Source organism: Anser cygnoides, chromosome 9, assembly GCF_040182565.1.
Source record: "Anser cygnoides isolate HZ-2024a breed goose chromosome 9, Taihu_goose_T2T_genome, whole genome shotgun sequence".
Lineage (NCBI taxonomy): Eukaryota > Metazoa > Chordata > Aves > Anseriformes > Anatidae > Anser > Anser cygnoides.
This window is the reverse complement of record NC_089881.1, coordinates 21298446-21311913: the sequence shown is the minus strand read 5'-3', so window position 1 is coordinate 21311913 and position 13468 is coordinate 21298446. Positions and strand designations below refer to the sequence as shown.

Here is a 13468-nt window from a genome sequence, read left to right as displayed (position 1 = left end):
GGCCTCCACCCCTCTTCACGGCTGGACACCTGAGCCAGGGTGGCAGAGAGGCAGCTCTCCTCGCTGGTGATCAGAAGTCAAGGTCTGCTGCTGCAGGTAGGTGGCTGGGCTGCAACTCAGAAAGATATGAGTAGACATCTCTATTTTCTTTTTGAAATGCAGCAAGAGGGAACCAGTCATAGGTTTATTCCTTTTTATATAATCTCCTAGAGGTAGAGCAGCTGAAAAATAAGATTTAAGTTATTCACATGCACCCTGAGCAGTTCAAAATTGCAGCTTTTAGTGTGTGGTTTTGACTTTGAGGGAAAATGAGGTGGGTTTGTCCTCTTTGTTAGGAGTCATAAGCCTCGTGGTAGGGAATGAAAGCACAGAGGCTTGCAGGAGAAAGCACATGAGAGAGAGAGCAAAAGAAGAAAGGTGGAGGAAAAGGAGAGCAAAGGCAGGAAGGAAGTGGAGGTTTTCTCCAATTTTTAGTTAACATTGGTGTAATGTAAAATATTTTCAATAATCTTGATAATGGTTTTAGAAACAATAAAATATAAATACAGGATTAAGGTAAAGAATTCTTGTGGCCATGAGAGGATTTTGCTGGCTTTTTTATTTTTTATTTTTTGCTTTATGGCTTGACCTCAACACAGTATTTTTTTTCTTTATCATTAATATGCATCATCTTGGCAGATGGTGATACAAAATGATGGCTTTTTTTTTTCCATATGACATAGAAGAAAGTATTTCTGTTCATATAGAAGGGAGCAAACCAGGAGGAATCCTGGTCTTCTTCCCACAGCAACTTGAGTATCTTAAGAACAAAGTGTGCTGGGAGGCCTTGGAAAATCATGTGCCATTCGTCTTAATCTTCTTGTGGGCCATCTAGCGTTACTAGGCTTACTTCCAGTTTGGCATTTATATCACGCTCAAATGTTGGGATAACGTCTACTTTGAGAAGAACCAAAGTAACCTAATGGACTTGTTCCATCCTGCGTAAGCCTACTTAAAGACACACACCTTTCCAGCTTGAGGAATATAACGTTTCAGCTCCATTCTGACTATATGGAAGTCTTTTCTCAACTAAGAGGATGGAAGAGTGCCAATAGCAGCCCTATTATTTGGCAGGCAGGAGGTAACCTTACAGTAAACAGCTGTCAACTTCACAGTCTAGCTGAATTTTAATGGTTCAAAGACTAAAGAGACTTACGATTTTGCCTGAACCCTTGGGGTCTGGGCTGAATTACTCAGGGCTACATTTAAGCTATCACATTAGGGTCATATGACTTGTCTATATAAACTCCTCAAAGATGCCATTAAAATGTCAGTTCTTAACTTAGCTGGAACTATTAAACTACTTCAGCACAGTTCAACTCTCTGATCTAGTATAAAGCAATCAAAACAGAATAAAAAGAATATTGTATACTTGGAGGCACTGCCATTTCTAACCACGTGCAGGTGTTTGCCGTTGTTCCCTGTCATTTTAGGTTGGTCTTGTTCTACATGCAATGGACCATCGGGCTTAGCAGGGGTAAAGCAACAGTATTTTTTTATTAGAAAACAGAGAATTTGTCCTTCTGTCTTAACTTCAGTGCATAAACATCAGTCCTTTTCCTCCTTCTTGGGTGTCCATTAAAATGTAAAAAGGATTCCAAGACACTCAAAATATGGGCATCTATGTAATAAGGTCCTGTTGCACTAATTTCCCCCATGTTTAGAGAAACACTTAGAGCATTTATTAGCAGACTTGGAATATTGATAGGGGCTGGAAATCAAAAAGGACTGTATCTTTCAAATTAGACCACTGGCCTGTGAAACACATGGCAACAAAACAACCAAAAAAAAACCCCCACCACCATTTGAAGAGGACTGTGCTGAAGCAGTAGTTTATGACTGTTTCTTATGCATGAAGAACGATCATGTAGATCTGCAGTGCAATTCTTCACCAATGTTAAGTACCTTCAGTTGTTCCTGTGGACTGTGCACATGCACTTATTTTTCTGTCAGTGGTAGTAGACAATTAAAGCAGTAATTTAATTGGGGATTCTGGAGCAAAGAGTGCGGGGATGAATATTGGTATCTTAATGGAGGATCAAGCTGTGGTAATGTGCAGTATGATGAGCTAGGGTTTTGATTTGAGGAAAGTTAAATAGAGATGCAAAACTACAAGTCAGTGCAAAACTATAAATTACAGGTGACTAGCTACATGTATTTCCAGAATCCAGCATATTTGCCTGCACCTGGTATGCCTCATGAATCTACATCTGCATGATATTGATATTTCTATTACAGATTTGAGTGAGGCTATGCATTTTCTAACAGTGCAGATGTATACCAAGGCACTATCTATTATGAAAGGCGAGGGCAAATACAATCTGCTGTAGTTATGTTTTAAGCAGTAATTTTTATATTATTCTGTTACTCCTACTCCACAGGAGTCAGAAATCCTACAACACTTAAAAAAAAAAAAATAAAAAAAATATATATTGCAGAGTTGATGAGTGTATCTTCAAAATGGACATTGTTTGGAAGATAAAGTTGTGCCCTGCAGAGAAGATAAAATGCAGATTTATTGAAGCAAACAACAACAACAAAAAGCTGTATATTGGATTTCAAGTCCTTTTTATATTTTAGGGTCTATAAAAAATCAGGTTCCTTGCCCTTTATATTGCAAGTCAAGCAGGAATGACAATTGAAAGTTTTTTTGATCACCCATCTTTTATGTTCCCTGTAATCAAACATGTACTGAATTCAAGTGATTTGAAAAGCAATATCATTTTTTTTACTAAAACAAAGCAGAAAGATAAAATTGTTCCTAATGTCTTATCAATAACAGTTTTCTTTTGATATCCATGGAAGTTCATTTTTGTGATACTTCACCAAAGGCATGGAGGCACTTTGAGTGCATTCAAGTTTACACTCAAGACTTCTGCCTCTTTGCTTAAAGTAAGATTTATCACCCCTGCAAAAATCCCGGTAAAGCAGGCTTTGTGCTGAGGAAATACATGGAGCAGAAGGATTGGGTAGAGGTGCCCGCAGAAAGAAAACAGCAATTCCTTCACATCCACTCCTGAGTCCCCTTGCACAAAGCAGAGGCTATTATGGCTGTGTTTCCATATATAAAAGTACAGCACTGCTTCTTTCAAGGTGTTACTTTATGCTTCACATGTCCTTGTTTCTTTTCCAACTGGATCTGATTTTCCCACTGTGCTGCCCTGCGTGGAGCTGTGATGAGCCTCTGTGTTGTGTGGACTTTGCTATGTTAAACTGGATGTAATAAATCAGAGTCAATGCATAACATGAACTGTCAAGCTGTAGTTGGAAGTTCAAATATTGAGAGCTTAGCTTACTTATTGCCATGGCAATCACTATTAAAAATATTTTTAGCTTATACTAAAGGTACAGAAAAAGACGAAGCAAAAGGCATTTGAGATGTGAAGTACAAAGACTTTAATTTTAAAAAACATTGCATATCCCTTCAGTGAGAGGAGCTTTTATAAGGGAACCCTGCGTTTGACAATCTGGGATGATTAAACTTGATATTAACTGTCTTCTCAGGGACAAAAAAAAAAAGGTAAGTTCAGCTAGGTTGGTGCTGCTATTGTTCATAGTCTGAATCTTGTTTTTATGAAACAACTGATCATGGCCTGAACATCATGCAATATCTCTGCCTTGAATAACTCTTGGCACCTTGTTGCTGCCTCCAGTCTCTAAAATACAGAAGTTAGTAATAGCTATTTTAACTCATAGCAGTGCTCTGGGGCTTAATTAATAGTTCTTTATAGAGAAGTCTAACGATATTTGTCAATATGTTTGCTGCTAGGCATTGCGCTTTCTCATCCAATGTTCATAAAAGAAAGATGATCCCTCCTCCCGAAGTATTATATAATGGTATATTTCAAAATGTAAAATATGTTCCTGCATTCCTTGTTACAATGTCCTTGAATGATGCTGTCTAAGAAGCATGATAAAGGAGATTTTTCATATTAGAAATGTCAGAGGGGATAGTGAATAGTTATAGGTGATGACTATTTCAAATGTCTAATGACCTTTTCAGTAAAGCAACTGGACAATGAACCTCTATCACGCTTTATTTCTTTTCATGGAATACATGATCTTCATGCATACAGATGCACAAATAACTTGGTTTTCTGTTAGAGCAATATACGTCAAGAATTTGTATCATAGTTGCTAATTTTAACGAGATGTTGGAGTGTGAAGTTTGCGAAGTAAATGGTTTAAGTTTGTATAGCTCAGACTGTGGCCAGAGTTTGGAATGTGTGGTGTTTCTATATTATCTGGCACAAACACGGGAGAGTTGATGCATGCCAGCATAAACCGTGAAGAAGGCATTGATGATAGAAGCAGATCAACAGGGACATTTGCACCAAGGCAATTCTCTGTTCTTGTATGGAGACGCACAAAACAGTGACAGGTGCAGCATCTGCTGAATTGAATTGTTTGTAGCGTGGCAGCCAGGAACATACTTCAGTTTGCTCAACAACAAAGTGTTTTTTTTTTTAAAGTAACATTCAAAAGAAGATAAAAAATACCTCATTATCACTCAAACAATAAGTTACAATGCTGAAATGTTTAATTATAAAATGACCAGTGGAGCTTTTGTGTTTACGGAAAACGTGGAGAATCTGAAGTTGAGACAGAAAACCAAATATATTGAGGGATTTTGCACCTCAATTCTGAGGAAAATGACAGTGCCTGTTGTTGCTGTCTGCATTTCAAAGGTGGCTGATTAGGAGGCACCAGTCCATGCTAAAAAATATTAGAGCATTTTCTTATACAGAAGTACGAGGACTATTCAGATGGTTTTGACTAGACAGCTTCTCTTCACATTTGAGTCTGGGATAACTGGAAAAAATACAAGTGGAGTCAGAATGTCCTGGCTGAGAAGAATGTTTTTACATGCTCCTTCCAGTCATCATAATATGGTTAGGGTAAACAGCTTGACCATGACTCAAGTGTGTGGGAGATTTCCTTAGAATCACATAAGATAGTATGTGGTTCCTTCGTTCCTGCTAGTACTGTATTCATACTGGATTACACAGCAACAGTATGTTTACCATTAAAAACGTCTCTGACTGTCATAGTTCAGTGTTTAGAAAGAGTGGGAAGAACCCAAAGGATTTCTCACCTGGTAGGCATTTGCATAGTAGTTTTTGGTTCTTGCATCATGCAGTGAGAACCCCCCAAAAAAATCACATGAGCAATTGCAGTTGGTAAATGCAGCATTTCCTGTTTTAAGTACGTGAACCAATTGGAACAGTTTTCACTATTTACATTGAGACTGTGAAGGCAAAAGATGTCTTGGCTGAATGGTTCCCCTTCAGCACCCTGTTTGAGAGGTATCTATAAAGACTGAATAAAGCGGTGATTTCGGGACAAAAGAATGAATTGAGTTAATAATCTGAGCACTGAGGTGAAGAGTAGTTTACAGTCATAGCTAGTGTGAAAGCCCTGTTGTTCCTTTAAGTAAGGTATTGACTGAAGTTGGACTGCTATAAATCTTCTTTGAAGAAATCTGTATGTATACAAGCTTGAAAATTAAGTCTGCCCTGTTGTGATTGAGACAGAAAAAGACCTGACTCTCAGAACTTCACTGGTCTGTAAAATAAACATTTGCCAGGAAGGAGAAAGACAGTGTGATTTGATACACACTTTTAAAAAGAAATTTGAAGTTATACTTCCACTTAATTGAGACATTAATCCTAGAAAATTGGCTCCTACACATAACCTGAAACCTATATCACATTCTTCTACTTGTTCTCTGATATCACCAATTGAAAGCATATCACAGAAAATAAATCTGTTTTCTTGTCCAGAATATGAACAATTTCGAGAGACCACACAGAGCCAAACAGAAATCTGAAAGGAAAAAAAAAAAAAACACAACTAACTGCAACAGATAAATAAAATGCCTGCCTCTAACTAATAAACTGGGAACCTGAGTACTGTGTTTGACAATAATATAGGAACTATAATTTGGCTCACAAACCTCTCAAGAAGTAGTAAAAACTGTGATGTGTTTTCTTGATGAGAAGTTGGGCATGTTGTTGACCTCTTCATTCTAAGATGTTTCTTCTTCTCTGGATATTCAGAGCACATGGCACTTCTGCTGAAATCTCTTGTTCTGATTGCTGAAGTGTTATATAGCTATTTTCTTGTGTGACTGAAGTTATGCAGAAACCAAAGCCTAGATCCCAACCATGAAGTCATAAAGGGTCTTGAAGAAACATTCAGGCAGTAAAATATACACTGTGAATACTGAATGCAGCAGTGAAAAGTGGTCAGTCATCCTTTTGCTAATACTCCACAGGATATTTTTAAGTGGCAATTATTAACCTGTCAGTTAGGCAATAATTAGTTTGCTAACTAGTAGGATTGTGACCAAAGAGTGCTGCTGGACTAGCAGGTTCCATTGGATGGCTGCATGAATTGAAATGGAGGTCTTGGAGAGATTTTTTTTAATTGCAATTTAATTCTATAAAGAAAGTATACTGTTATGAGTGCAAGCTTTTCTCATAAAACCAGATCCAAAGGACGTACACTGACAAGCCAGTTATCACAGTAACTGATTTCTAGTTGTGAGTTAGAGATTGAGGTGCTTCAGGCGGAGTTTTAGCCTGCGGAGTTTTAGCCTGCGGACTTCCAGGATGCTGCCAGTGTGGTTGCACCCTGGGCTTGGTCAGGATGGCGGGAGTGTCAGCTGAGGAAGGAAAGTCTGTGGCGATGCTGGGAACAAAGTTGGCTTTTATTATATTATAACGAATTACATAGTTTTCCTATTTTTCCTTGGCACGTGGCTTACCTTTGATCCACTCAGTTGCTTGTGATCTTGGCCCAAATCTCAACTCCTATCACTGTCTGCTATGACTTTGATTCTCCTTAATATCTTCTCTTAGGCAAAGGATGGGTTTCTGTCCTGGTCACTTAATGCTAGATTCTTAAAGGTATTCAGGCAACTAAATTTGAAGAGAGATAATTAAACCTGTTTAAAATTCTGGCACCAAGTTTTTCAAGCTATTTTACATTGGAAAAAATTCTTTCTACTGGTATATTTTATGTCTGCCTTTCTGTTGGAGAAACCTGCTTTGATTTTATTGTTAGCTGAGGTCACTTAATCATCATCAAAGAATAAGTGCATTTACTTAATTTGCATGCTGTGAACTGCTGCAAGGTTTCAGGACCAAATCTTCCGCTGATAGACATCTGGGAAATTTCTGTGTATTTCAAAGAAGCCCCGTCAATTTATATTAGCTGAAGATTTAATCTTTAATTTTTTTTCATAATGGGATATCTGTTCTGAATCCAAAGGTCCATAAATGACATCCAATGGGAAGGGGAGGGGGAATATAAAAAAAAAATAATCCAAAGACATTTGGATTATGCCTTCCTATCTACATCTTCTTATGCTGAAGTATTTTACTAAACATTTCTCTAAATGTGCATGGAAAAATTGAGCAGTATATAGAATCTGTAGTGGAAAGACAGTTGTGTATTTTCATGCGGAATTGATGACTAGTTATGGGAGGCAGAATTACCAACTCTAGAGAACACAGATGTTAACTGGCATAATGCCCTCTTGATGCAAATAAATACATTAGATGCTATAAAAGATTTTAAAACAGGAGAGCTCATCTTGGCAGGAGATATATTTGCTGGATTTGTGCTATTCATTTTGTTTTATAGAATTGCTCTGGAATTGGAATAGACTATTTGAGGAGCTTCTAAATGCACCAGTGGAATGAGAGTTTAAATTCATTTTATTTCTGATGTTTTTAAAGGGGGGAAAAAAGCTTAATCTGTTCACAGCCACTTCACCTCCCTTAGTACCCAAAGGGTCTGAGCTACATGCCTAGTAAACTGAGCAACGACATCATCACAAAGTGATGAAAGGCTGGACAACTGTTCAAACAGCCAGGGTTGTTAGTGTGTCTGGAGAACCACAGAGGGGCACTTTCCCTTTCCATTCAGAAGCTGTGATATTTGCATTCTTCCTCCATCATTAATATTCTTTATGATCCAAGTCTCACCAATGTTATCCCTGCCAATCTTTCACCACCTGCCACTCTCTTCAAACACTTCTTTTATTCCCACATGATTATTTGAATTTCTTCCAAGTAAAACCTGACAGAGGATAATGTGACCTGTCTCCTCCCCTTCTCCTACCAGGCTCCCGCTGCCTATCAGAAGAGTATGGGAGAGTTTTGAGTGTCCTCTTCTACCTCCTCTAATAACCAGAGGGGCAGGGGCAGCAACATTCAAAAGATGGTCAAAAACTTGGTGACATACCATGGGAACTGCAATCAGGGTAGTTTAAAGCAATGCTATCCCCTGCTGTTTGTACTTTTTTTTAATACATTCTGTTTTTTAAAGCAGTAGGAGGGACCCACACCTCAGCCCCTCAATTCAGTGATGGGATGTTAGTTCAAGCCCACCTAGATGACCAAGGAGTGCTGGAGGAGGTGGGAACTGCTCTGGTTCATTACAGCATTTCCTATCTTTAAGTCTTGCCATTACTTTGCAGCATTCATTAATAAAAGTAGAATGAAGGGCAGGAGGGAAGTGTGAGCCTGAGTTTTTTTTTCCCCTCAGTGGCTGTCACATTCCATAGCTGCTGCTTTTGTATTTTGCAGTCATTTATTTGTTCCTGAGACGTGTCCCTTTAACTTCCTGATCTCATTTTTCAAGCATTTTGGAGCATTTTGCCTCCTCCCTTTGTCCCTCCTGATTCCCCTGATGTCAAGATAGCTTTTTGTGTTCATGCTGTTGTTTTATGAAGCCTTTGTCTCCTTACACTCATCTCTCCTCTACATGCTACTGTGAGCTCCCTTTACTAGTGTCTGCATTTCTGCGTCACATCAATCTCGCAATCTGACAGATGCAGCCTCTAAAATAACCTGTGCGTGATGCATACAACCCGAAAATAAACATTTATTTCAGTGTTAGGTGCGTCATACCTGCAAATAACCTCGTTTATCTAGACACGTTTATTTTAATGCTTATTGTATAAATACCAGTATCTCAGCATACTCTACAATACCATCTGCCACTTGCTCTTGTATTATGCATAATTTAATATAGCCCTATGTTACTCCAATATTTTACGTTGCCAAGTTCATACGTAGCTACATACTTTGACAAGTATACAAGTGTGTTATAAAGATTACACAAAATATTACACTGCGATTTGAAGTAGAGCTTTTGGGCTACAGAATGTACATTCAGATGAGGTGTCTCACGCTAGCAGTTGCACAATGTGGGTTCAGATGATGTAGTATTTTTGTACATAGCTGTTTTCGATCTTCTCAATAACTTAAATATCAAAGTGTAAAAATGACAGAATTGCATGATAAGAAATGAGAGCGTAACCCACCATCCGGCTCACTGATCTGATGTTTTCAAATATCCCTGGGCTAGGGAGAACTGAACTTGTGCTCAAGTGAATTAATTGATAATTTACTGGGCTGCTGGAGTCTCTACGTGGGCCATTGTAGATAGAACACTGATATGGCTCTATTTGATCACAGTGTAACTGGTTCTTGAAGCCAATGTACGCAGTAAGGAGATACAAGAAATCCTGCAGTAACCTGTCACGTAACAAATGTTAATTTCCCTTATTTCATGGATTAGTGTAACGTCTGGAACCTGAGTTTACTTGCACCTCTGTTTTGTGTTTCGGGACATGTTTGAGTATTTTCATTGATTCCAGGTTTTTCATATCATAATTATTCCACATTAATACTTTAAGTCATGCTAAATAAGGACTGCTTTTGAAACGCACATAAAGCTAAGTTTAAATAACACCAGCTTCCTCATAGTTTCCGATGTCATAATATTTGGGATGAGTTACTGTGGGAGAACATGACCTTCAGTCATGAGAGAACTTAGCTAATGCCTGAGAAGTCAGAATGTGCAACAGCTAAAACATGGTACCTGTTTTAAAAAAACATTCAGAATTGCAAGTATAACCTCTAATCATTACTTGTTTTGATCACTGTGTGCCCTTCCTCTGGGATATTACCTGTCTTCACAAAGTTCTCAAAGACAATTGTTAGAGACTGGGGATGCAATGTCAGGCAGTCCCTGAGGACTGAAAATATACTAAATTAAATCAGTTCTTTAAATAACTTTTTACCTCTCCAAGGGTTCTGGTCTTGCATTCCAGGGTCATAGCTAAAATCTCACAGAGCTTCATCAGCAGCAGGACTGTCTTCAGCAGTAGCAGAGCACTGAGCCCCTTTGAAAAATCCCACCCTGAGCTTACCAGCTGGCTCTTTGTAATACATGTGGTTGGGCTTTTCAGCAATACTTAAGCAAAGCCACCTTCTGTCAATTCTGAAACAATTTGTGCTTGATCGCTGGTACTTTTTCATATTTAGGATAAAACAGTTCTCATTTACTTCATTTTGCAATCACAAATCCATTTTTTGGTTAAAATGATTTTAGAGGAATTTGAGAACATTAGTTCTAATAATGACAAAAAAGCACCAAGAATTTTATTGTTAAAGCAGTGGCTAAGAATTACTACTATCATTGATACAGAAAGAACTGATTGGATGCGAAAAAAAAAAAAATCCCAAACCTCAAACCAACCCTTATATACTGTGGCACTAAGGGATAGGATGCTTCCTAGCCCTCATTGACCTTAGCAAGACTCATTTAGTAGATATGAGTCTAAAGGAATACTTCAGCAATCCAGTACCAGCTAAGCAGTAGGTAGGTTTTTGGATCATCTCAGAGTCCCTGATCTTATTAAAGAGAAGCTGTATATATTGAGCAGATTTTTCAGAGCACAGCATGAAAACTCTGGATATTAAGGTGCTCCATCGCGAATTACAGTAGGTTCTGCTGTTCTGTTCTAAATGTATTTTCTTTAACTATGGTCCAGAGCCCTCTGTAGCTGTTCACACTGCACCTCAGATCTCTTGCGGACTTTATGGCTAACTTAGTGTCAAGAAAGAAAAAGATACTATCTATATGTAAAATTCAATTATGGTGTACCCAACACTGCATCCTAGCCAGCTTTTATAACAGCTGTTTAACAGGGATATTTCTTGGGGAACTCATTTTACCCTTTAGTTATTAGTATTCCTTAACTTTAACTTAATTAGAACATTAGTATAAATGCAGACCATAGTGCCAAGTAGCCCCAACCGGTGCTACCACAGGTGCTGAGCTCGTCTGTCCACCTATCTGTATGCGTCATGTGCCATTAGTACATGACGCATAGTTTCTCAAGTGAAGAAATAAAACACCTTGGACTTTTTATAAACCTAGCTACAAGTTAACATCTTTTAACACTCTAAATTACTCTGTGCACTGTTAATGAAAGCTATTTAAATAAAACTGCACAGAGCACAGTGCCTATAATGAAGGATCAGAAATTATAGATAAAAAACCAACAACAACAAAAACCTGCAGACTAATTTTCCTTGTTGTTTTATCCACTCTCTTTTCTTTCTGAATTTTGCACTTGAAATGAAATTGAGTCTAGTCCCAAAAGGCAAAATACAAAGATCATATGCATAAGAATCATTAGTGGACTGTGCTGAGTCCTTTTGTGGATCCATATTTTACATGTCCATTACATTAATTATTGAGTCCTTGTATCACCTATTCACGATCATTGCACTTCTCAAAGTACAGAAAAAGAAAATTAAAGTGAGATTTCTAGCTTATTTGTGTTATTTGATGATGTGCCCAGATTTACCCACTTTCACTTTCAAGGGACTGTCATTTAAATGGAAGGTACTTGAGCTTGCATTCTAATTTTTGTATTAAATAACGAAGGCACAGGATCTGGGATAAGGCATTCGTCACCATCCTCTTTCAGGTGACAGAGGAAGGTATGACTGATGTATGTTGCAAGGGTTATACCAACAAGTTTTGCAGCGTCAAAGACAGGCTGCCTGAAATTTTCCAGTGATCATGACTATTGAAAAATCTCAAAATTATCAGAAACAGACTAAATTCCAATTTGGCTTAATTGGAGATTACAGCCTGCTTTCTACAGGGGAATGAATTTCATTTTACTTAAAATAGAAAGAAATTTGTTCTTCTCCTGCTGTTTTTGATAGGGTGCTTGACTACTCTATAACACTTGTGGGAAAACATTTTGCTTAAGTTCTATTTTTATCTCCTGTTTGTTTATTTTTAATTACTATTTCAGTGCCCTGAGATTTACTATTGATCTTCATCAGCCTACACAATTATCCTTAGCTTGCTGAAGGGTTTGTTTATTTTGTGTTATATGTGCTCTTTTAACATTTTGTGTGTGTGTGTGTGTGGAACTACTTGTAACAGGAGGGTTCTGCTTTACTTGGAGGAAAGGTGGATTAATATTACTGGAGTTACGAGGGTGTATCACAAAGGGAAGATGTTGTCTGAACAGTATTGATGTCTTGGGGTGATTGTCTTTAACAGCATCTCAGGGGAATGTGGACCATGAAATGAGGTGTTTCTGCCCCAAGGTTACCTAGGGAACACTGTAACATAAAATGTGGGAGGTTAATGTCTTTAAGAGTGTTTTAAATGCACTGAAGTTCTTTGCAAAGCAACTCCCACTAACTCAAGAAATATATCTTAAATTTATGAAAAAATTATCTGACTTCACTGGAAGAGACAGTTTTTACTTTTCACAGTACTGGAAGATCCGCGCTCTATTTAGGTTTTGCAGTATTGTTTAAAATAAATTCTGTTTCTTTGTTTTAAGATAATAAAGTCTGATCTTTGAGTAGATAAATGGTGTTCAACTGAATTACTATATAACCTAGGGTTCTGTCCTAAAATTTATTTTTCTCCATATTTGAAGAAATTACTTTCCCTGTATGAGCAAACAGAGAAAACATTTTCTGTTCCAGTTAATATTGGCAGCAAAAGTCCAAAATTTCCTTCAGCTCTGAGTGTTTGGATATCTGTTAAATATTTCTGATATATTCCATCCTAACTTTTAAACATATATTGTACAAATTCAGCTGGTGTTGAAATATACTTGTCAACAAAAGGATGAAATGAGAACTGTGGACTGTGCTATTTGAGCCACAAAAGAAGACTCCTGCATCCAGGTGATCTCCCTGATTGCCAGTGCAATTTTTCTTGGGTCCAAGTTTGTCTGTGTGTTTGCCAGAAAGAATTTTGGCTGTGACTTTTGGCTGTGAATGTCAGCTTTTGGTTATTATATGGTAGTAAATAGTAATGTTTGGTCTGTGATTAGTCCGAAAGCTGCTATGAATCTCTCATGCTTATTTGCTTTCCGAAATGATGGGCTGAACAGTTTCTAAGAAAAGGTCTAAAGAAGAAGGTTCATCATTGAATCATCCTGTGAAAATCAAAAGAGAACTGTAATTACAAATAGCAGGGAAAATCTATAGAACGGAGATAATTTTCCACTAAATTCAATGGGGCAGTTGTCAGCTTATATAAATTGGCTTCAGTGGAGCCTGCTTACAAAGTATGAGGATTCAGC

General features: G+C 37.8%; 1 protein-coding gene across 1 annotated transcript in view; it reads left to right on the top strand.

The window, feature by feature from the left end:
* Positions 1-13468, top strand: part of NLGN1 (neuroligin 1) — a 423158-nt gene continuing 409690 nt past the window's right edge. Inside the window, exon 1 of the mRNA XM_067001990.1 lies at positions 1-96. The gene's annotated coding sequence lies outside the window, so the exon portion shown is untranslated. The remainder of the gene's footprint in view (positions 97-13468) is intronic.